This window comes from Calidris pugnax, unplaced genomic scaffold (assembly GCF_001431845.1).
Source record: "Calidris pugnax isolate Ruff unplaced genomic scaffold, ASM143184v1 scaffold141, whole genome shotgun sequence".
NCBI classification, from domain to species: domain Eukaryota; kingdom Metazoa; phylum Chordata; class Aves; order Charadriiformes; family Scolopacidae; genus Calidris; species Calidris pugnax.
In genome coordinates this window covers 4,058,564-4,066,933 of record NW_015090902.1, presented here as the reverse complement: position 1 = coordinate 4,066,933, position 8,370 = coordinate 4,058,564, and the positions used below count along the sequence as shown (strand labels likewise).

General features: G+C 41.5%; 1 protein-coding gene across 10 annotated transcripts in view; it reads left to right on the top strand.

Moving 5' to 3' along the window:
• DLGAP2 (discs, large (Drosophila) homolog-associated protein 2) overlaps positions 1-8,370 on the top strand; it is a 409,096-nt gene that overhangs the window by 325,500 nt on the left and 75,226 nt on the right. The gene's annotated exons all lie outside the window — the stretch shown is intronic.

The following is an 8,370-nucleotide window of genomic DNA, read 5'->3' as shown; positions in this document are numbered from 1 at the left end:
GCCAAGCCCTCCCTTCAGTCCAAGCTCATCTCATATCAAAGTTCTGGCACAAGGTCTCAGTAAGCTCCAGGATTAACAAGGAAAAATCACTTGTAGCGTGGACAAGCCCACCACTGCCATCTGACTGCACCTCGCTCCACCATCTCAAAGCAGCACAGAGCCCAGAGGCTCCCACAGAGACCCAGCAACGTAGCAGAGGATTTGCAGGGGTCTTTGCCAGCAGTACGAGAACAGCCGGTCATGAGGTGGGCATTTGGCCCATATTCATCCAAACAGTATAAGCCCCAGAGTCCTCGCAACACTATTTACAGTATTTAACCATCCTCGGATTACAATTCACTTTGTTGCTGGAGAACCTGTTAGGAAACATAGTGCTGGTTCTTCTTTCTTTTGGATTTCATCACTGCTGAGATAAGAGTTATGAAGTATTATGTAGATGAAAAAACTTCTTTCTATCAAGCAGCAGTCAGTGCAGCTTTGCTTGGAAAAAAATACATATGAAAAAATAAAATCAGGAGGTAGATAATTCTGATACTGGTTGGTGTATTCAAACAGCTCCCAGATGGAATATTATGTTTGTGTTCTATGACCTGCATGGCTTCCCAGTCCATTTCCAACTCCCAAATTCCTGAATTCATGTTGTTTTCAACCCAGCATAAAGCATATATAGTTTGGGATCTATATGTTTTTCTTCCTCTTCCTGTGATACCATAGCTGTTCATAGCACAGACTAGAGAGAATGGCAGCAAGTCAAAGATACCTCTTTCTTTCTCAGATTAGCTCCTGCCTTGAGCTCAAACCAGGAAACCTGATGGACAGCATCAACGGACTTCCAGGAAATGCCACAAGAACTGTCTGTGCTTCTGAGCTCTCAAGGAGTTCAGGGAGTAGGAGGTGTCTCATGAAAATTAAAGCTAATTGAGAGGATTGGCATTGTTACTGGGGAGGAGGAGTCCCTGGCATATTTTGTAGCGATTTTTGAATGGCTTCATTGTATAATTCATATTCTTTGAACAATGAATCAGCACATTAAAATAACCCACAGAAAAAAATAGTTAAAAATATGCACTGACAGTGGTGTTGAGGTATAGACACAAGGTTAGCTACTGACGAAACAAAATTTTATTTTCAGATACTGCAAAAAAGCTACACCAATAGGGTCTAGAGTCCCCAACCAGTAAATGGGGGAATGTCATTAGTGTCATTGACTTCAGAAGAAAATTCTAGTAATTGGTTAGTGTTCCTTCTTAAGCTAAATTCTTGGAAACACAGGAGGTCCAGCTCCCACCTCCCATTATATTATCAAGGAAACTTTCTACCATGCTAAAAAGCATTTCTGTCTGCCTTGCAAGATTGTCACCAGCAGGTGACAACTCATCTACTTGCAGCTGTGCACAAAGGCTGTTTTTCTGAGGGTTCTTGAAGAAGGCATGATTTAAGAGAAAATCCCTTACCTATATTTCAGATTGAGTCCTTTTTTTGGGAGGTGGTGGGTCATCTTCTTGACCAGGCTGAGAAAGCAGAAAATTACAAAAATTACATATCTACTATGTGTGTTTCATATCTTATCCTTTTTCATATCATCTATACTCTAATTTCATGCACAGACAGCTTCTGCTTCTAGTAAAATGTGAAATTTATATTACTATAATAAGATTTAGGTCATAATGACTATTTCAGTGCTTTTTACATCTGCATGCTAATTAAATTTCACAGGACTCCTATGAGGTAGGTAATCCTCATTTTAACCTTTGAGAATGAGAAATATGAAGAAGTGATAGTCAGCTCCCTCAGCTGAAGCTATATATTTAGAAATGTTTCATTTTAGATAGTAAAGTGATATGCCAGATTTTAAGCAGATCAGCAGTTTAGTGGTGGAATACCTTTAAAATTCTGGGAGCTGGGAGCAAATGCCATAGAATTGGGTTGAACAACAGGAGCAGATCTGGTTTGAAATGGCTGCAGCTGTTGCCAGTTTGACTTCTTTAACCAAATCCTAAACTGAAATAAAAAACCCCTTGAATTAACAGCAGTGAAAGTCTAGAGGAATTAATATTTCATTGGTTCTTCTAGTTTTCACATCAGTAGTTCTTACATACAAGGTTGGCTATTCATACTGCTAGCACTAGTTCCTGAATGGGAACCTAAACTACCTCTCTCTGATTAGATATAAGGAAAAACTTTTTCCCCTGAGTGTGATCGGACATTGGAACAGGTTGTCTAGAGAGGTTGTGGAGTCTCCATCTTGGGAAATGTTCAAAACCCAGCTGGACCCAGTCCCGGGCAACCTGCTGTACCTGACTATGGTTTGAGCAGGCTGGACTAGAGACCTCAAGTCCCTTCTGACATCAGCAATTCCATGATTCCTAGTTTGTTCTGGAGGTTTGCTGAATTCACTCCTGTTTTCCCTGACCACATGCTGTTGCTTAAACACAGAATCCATGCAATCTGAGAATCAGGGGACAGACTCACTGCCAAAGTCCAGTCAGGGGTTGTCTTCTTCTGACAGGTCTAATCTGAGCACGACCAAGTTGCACAATGGGAAGGACTTCTAACAAAATACAAGGATAGTGACTTTTCTTCTAAAACAAGGAAATTTGTTTTCATACTAACAAAGTTTCTAGAATACCCACTGTCAAGATGCGAGTCCAGTTTCTTCCTTAGCCTGTATGGAGTTAAACCCCTGTCTTCTCAGTTCCCCAAACTGCGCTCTGAGTAACCAGCTGTGAGGCAGTTTGGAGCAAAGGCACTTTCTTTGTGAGGGTGCTCCTAAGTTTTATCCAAACACCCTTTCGCATAAAATCGATGTGAGCGTTTGGCCCCCAGGGACTATAACTAAGCTCCCTCATTCCAGGTAAGGGCCTGGATCAGGAGGCTGCAACACACCCTTTCTTGTACACCGAGGGCTTCTCCTTGAACCATCCCCCTCCCCAGGCAATCTGTGGGTGCTTCACGAAAAGGCCGTGAGTTAAAAAAAGGAGATTATACCAGTTAATTTATCATGGAATCATGGAATTGTCAGAGTTGGAAGGGACCTCTAGAGATCATCCAGTCCAACCCCCCTGCCAAAGCAGGGCTGCCCAGAGCACATCTCTCAGGAGCATCCAGGCGGGGCTTGAAGATCTCCAGAGAAGGGGACTCCACACCCTCCCTGGGCAGCCTATTCCAGGGCTCTGCCACCCTCACCAGGAAGAAGTTCTTCCTCATATTTGAATGGAACTTCCCGTGTTCCAGCTTGTCCCTGTTGCCCCTCATCCTGTCACTGGGAACCACTGAAAAGAGTCCGGCTCTATCCTCCTTCAACCCACCCTTTAGGTACTTGTAAGCATTAACAAGGTCTCCCCTCAGCCTTCTCTTCTCCAGGCTAAAGAGCCCCAGCTCTTTGAGCCTCTTCTTGTAAGGGAGGTGCTCCAATCCCTTAATCATCTTAGTTGCCCTACGCTGGACTCTCTCCAGTAGTTCCCTGTCTCTCTTGAACTGGGGAGCCCATCTTGGGGACCTTGAAATTGGCACAGCCGCAGCCGTAGCACAGAATGCATAGAATGCACAGAGGCATGGAACGGTTTGGGTGGGAAGGGACCCTAAAGCCGGCCAGGCCTGAGGGGAGCCCCAGGTGAGGCCTGGATAGCGCTGACCAGAGCTCGGGGAGCGCCCCCCCACCCACAGCCCCAGTGGCAACCAGGAAGTCTGCAGCAGCCAGGAGCCGCGCGGGGATTTAAAGGCGGTGAGAGCAGCTCCTTGGTTGGTCTGAGGTGTGCGGCCACGGTGGAGGGTGAGTGGAGAGCAGGCTGGGAAGAAGACATCCAGAGATGGTCTCCACTCGGTCCGTAGCCACAGTCAAAGGGAATGAAGCGACCCAAACTGACCTGCCACAGAAACACACAGCCGTCCAGGTGAGGGGCAGCATGGAATGTTGCTTCTTGCAGGAGGACAGCAAAGACAGCACCTCTGTGCGCTGTGAGCAGGGAAATCGAACTGGGCATGTTTAGTTTGGAGAAGAGGAGGTTGAAGGGGGACCTCACTGCCCTCAACAACTACCTGACAGGAGGTTGTAGAGAGATGACGGTTGGCCTTTTCTCCCAAGGGAGTAATGACAGGACCCGAGGAAATAGTCTGAAGTTGCAGCAGGGGAGGTTTAGGTTAGATATTAGGAGGAATTACTTTACTGAGAGGAACAGCCTGCCCAGGGAGGTGGTGGAGTCGCCATCCCTGGAGGTATTTAAGAAACATGTAGGTATGGCACTTCAGGGCATGCCCTAGTGGCCGAGATTGTGGGGGTCTTTTGTGTGTGTATGGTTGGACTTGGTGATCTCAGAGGTCCTTTCCAACCATGAAGATTCTGTGATCTTTAAGGATCATAAAGTTCCAACCTCCCTGCCATAGGCAGGGACACCTCCCACTACACTAAGTTGCTCAAAGCCCCATCCAAGCTAGTCTTGAACACCTCCAAGGATAGGGCATCTACAACTTCTCTGGGCAACCTGTTCCAGTGTCTCACCACCCTCACAGTAAAGAATTTCTTCCTAATATGTAATCTAAATCTCGCCTCTCAGTTCAAAACCATTACCCCTTGTCCTATCACTGCACTCCCTATCACTGCACTCCTGCACTCATCAGGGATGATAAAGAGTCCCTCCCCATCTCTCCTGTAGGCCCTTTTCAGGTACTAGAAGACTGCTATAATCTCTCAGTAGAGCCTTCTCTTCTCCAGAAGGAACAATCCCAGCTTTCTCAGCCTGTCTTCATAGGAGACATGCTTTAGCCCTCTGATCATTTTTGTCACCCTCTGCTGGACCCATTCCAATGTGTCCATGTTCTTTCTGTGCTGAGGAATCCAATGCTGGACATAGCACTCCAGGTGCGGTCTCATGAAAGCAGAGTAGATGGGTAGAGTCATCCTGTCAACCTGCTGGCCACGTTATCAGCTTTAAGTCTTCTCCTTCCCAAGCACTCCAACTATTGATTAGAAGAGAAGCAGTAATGTCTTCCACTTCAACAGCCATTTTGTCATGAAAGGAAAGAATAAGGCTGCTCAGTTCTTCAAAAACAGCATCAGAGTATGTTCTTCAGAGGATGGTTTTAGGCTGTGAAAGGGAAATGTCTGAAAGGCCTTTCTGCTGCTAATGAGATACAATAAACCCAAGAAAGAAGCAGTGTTTGAGATTTTTCTTCGTGCTTTGCATTTTGGTTGCTAACTAAAGTGACCTTTTGGTTCCTTTTGGATACTACTATGAAGGAGCTAACTTTCCTAAGTACTTTTTATGGGGTCTTACCTAAGGTTCTGGAGTTCATTCTCAGGATCAGCTCCATAAAACGTATTAAGTTTTAGGTACCAGGTGCTTAAAAAAATTGGCCCTAGGTGACTAACGTAAGATACCACTCTGAATCAGCAGCAGAACAATTAAAAGATCCCAAATTACTTGAACCTGGTTGTGCTCACAGCATTAGTGCATGAAATGTATGAAAGAGTCTCATCATCTTCTGTAATAATTATAACCAAATGAGCAGCCGGTGACAAAATTACATGAAAAGATCCAGAGTTTGTCAGCTCATTGCTCTTACAAAAGCAAATTCATATGGTAATATGCAGTCTAACTCCTCTGTGGATAGAAGCTGCATATACAAGGATTCATGTTAACATCTAGAACAGGAGGAAGGCCTTTTTAGACATTATAAATATCAGCACTCATCACTATATGCAAGTAGATAATTAGGGTAATTATTCCCAATTAGCAGCTGCAAGCCCTGCAGATGGGAATTTCAGGGGCTGGTAACTATTGTAAGAGAGCATTTCTGCTAGCTGCAAAGCCCTTTTCATGTTTTGGAAAATATACATCTAATGACCCATACATATGCTGTTAAACATTTTTGTTTATATTTTAAAATAAAAATCTTTCCTGCATTAGTATAATACTTCTGCTTTTCTTTGAAGCTATGTTGGGATCTGAGATGGCCTGGATTTGCGAAGATGTTTCCAAGTATTTATCAGTTGAAGTAAACAATGAACCAGGCCAAACTGGGACTCGAATTTTGCATTTGATCTCAGTTCACGAGGAAAAGCAATGTCAGGGGCCCTTTTGTTGGCTTTTGAAGACAGCAACAGGACTCCAGATGTTTTCCTGGGCTCTAAATGAAACCTGAGAGAACACATTGTCAAATTTGTTTGCCAGGCTCCAGAAGCACTTTCCTTGTATTCATTGTATTCTGCTCCTTTGAATGGCTCAAGGGTAAAAGTATATACGTATTTTAATTGTGAGTAATGTTTTTTTGCAATCATAAATGCTTCTGTGATAGTCAACAAGTTACTCTAATTAGAAAGGAATTTTTGGTGTGTTTGTGTGTACCATGAACACATCACAAGCACAAGTGGAACAGGGCTTCTTCGGTTTTTAGATTTTATGTGAATTCATTTAACTTAAGAATTCAGAAAGCAAAAGAAACATAATCAACAAAAATAGTAAGACACGTAACTGTAAGATTTGTCTTCATGAAGGTCCTTATCACAACGAAGAAACATAATTTTTTAGATACTTTAATGTAAAAAATCAGTCATTCCTATCTATTAAAGTAAGATTTCAACTTCAATCAACAAATAAGCCTGTGTTTACTCATTTAAATCCAGTCCTTATCTACTTATTTGAATATGGAATTTCAGACAAAAGGAAGTTGAGAAACTAATCATTTTTTTGCATTTGGGTAAGAAAAAGGTTATTGATTGATGTCTTTTTAAACTTTCTATTTAATTATCTTCAAGCTAAAATGTAGGAAAGAAATTTCAAGCCAAAATAATTATTTTATGAAAAAGTTGTGAGTTTTTTGAAAAAAGAATATTAAAACTGAACTTAATAGTTCAGCTTTAGTACAGAAAATTACAGTGAAGCTTACAGTGCCTATGTAGATGCCAATAAATGTTTTTTCAGCATTTGGATTTTGTTTTTAGCTATGCTGACATACAAGTAATAAAGAAGATTTAAAAGTGAGAGTATGACTGTATGATATCAATTAATTTTTCTTAATATAGCTCTCTAATTTAAATGTTTACAATTAATGGTGTTGCCAGCTGGGCATTAAAAAAAAAAAACTTAAGAAAATCTATTTATTTTGTTTATTTTAGCAGTCTGGCTATTACAACTATGAGGATATTTAAATACCTTTTAGGTATCCTAGAATCTCAAAAATCTAAAAAAAAACCTCCTCCAACTTTAATCTCATACATACTGGGTCTTAGAAAAGAAATGAGGAAGACATATCACATTTCCGGGCTTCAGGTTTGGGAATATTTTTCATGCTCCCTTTCTAATCACCACCCAAAGCTGAATAATATGAAAAGTTTATGTCTTTGAATGATCTAACCCATATTTCATTTAGATTCACGCTCTGTCATATTACTTTGTATAAGAATATAACTCATAATTTTTTTTCTCTGGCATTTGTCTCTAACATTTTTCTGATCTGTGTGATCTGTTTCATCTCTTCTGATCTGACTTCATCTTCAGTCTCTCTTTTTTCTTTCCTGAGATTGTTTCTTTAATTTAAGATCTCTATCTTGACTTGTTCACCCCCTTTTAAAACTTCATTTGCCCCTTAATCCCTTTCTGGTACTCAAAGCACCAGGTCTGTTCACCTGGTGTGTGGCTAATATGTGTATCTTGAAAGGGACGTAAAGATGACAGGCAGAGCGTGGTAGTTACTTAAATCCCATCTCCAAGGCTGCTGAAACCAATGGGAGCCTTTGCTACAGCTCCGCAGTGAACTCTTCCTGTAGAAGGTCTCAAATATGCTTGATTTGAAAGTCTATTAGACATCCTGCTTTGCAGAAACTCCTTAATGTATGTTTAACTGGAAGTTCAGATTTATAGTATATTGGTAAATAATGCCATTGTACTGTTTAATATATATGAAGTCATTATGTTTATAAAGGATTTGGTGCTGCCAAGTGCATCAGCTCTGGTCCACTGATGTATTCTGTCCCATCCTTCTTTTTAACCATGAGTCATTATAATGGATTTCAGAGAACTGCTTATATCCTTTAAGTTAAGTAAATGCTTAAGTGCGTTTCTGGATTAAGACCAGAGGACTCAGCATCGTGGAAGATTAAACAAAAAGCAAAGAATCAGCAAAACTGGCAGAGACAGGCTGACTGAGTTTATCCATAAGTCTTAAAACCAGGCTGATTTCACTTGGGATTGGAAAAGCTACTCCTGCTCAATTCTCTGCCAGTTTGTAGTGCAGAGAGATGCCCATCTGGTAGCTGTGTGTCATCTGACTACCAGTCTTAACTTTTTGAAAAACCACCTCAGCTTCATGGAAGCAGCATCAACTAAATGGATTAATAATTAACTGGCTATGTTTCTGATATGTTACAACCTC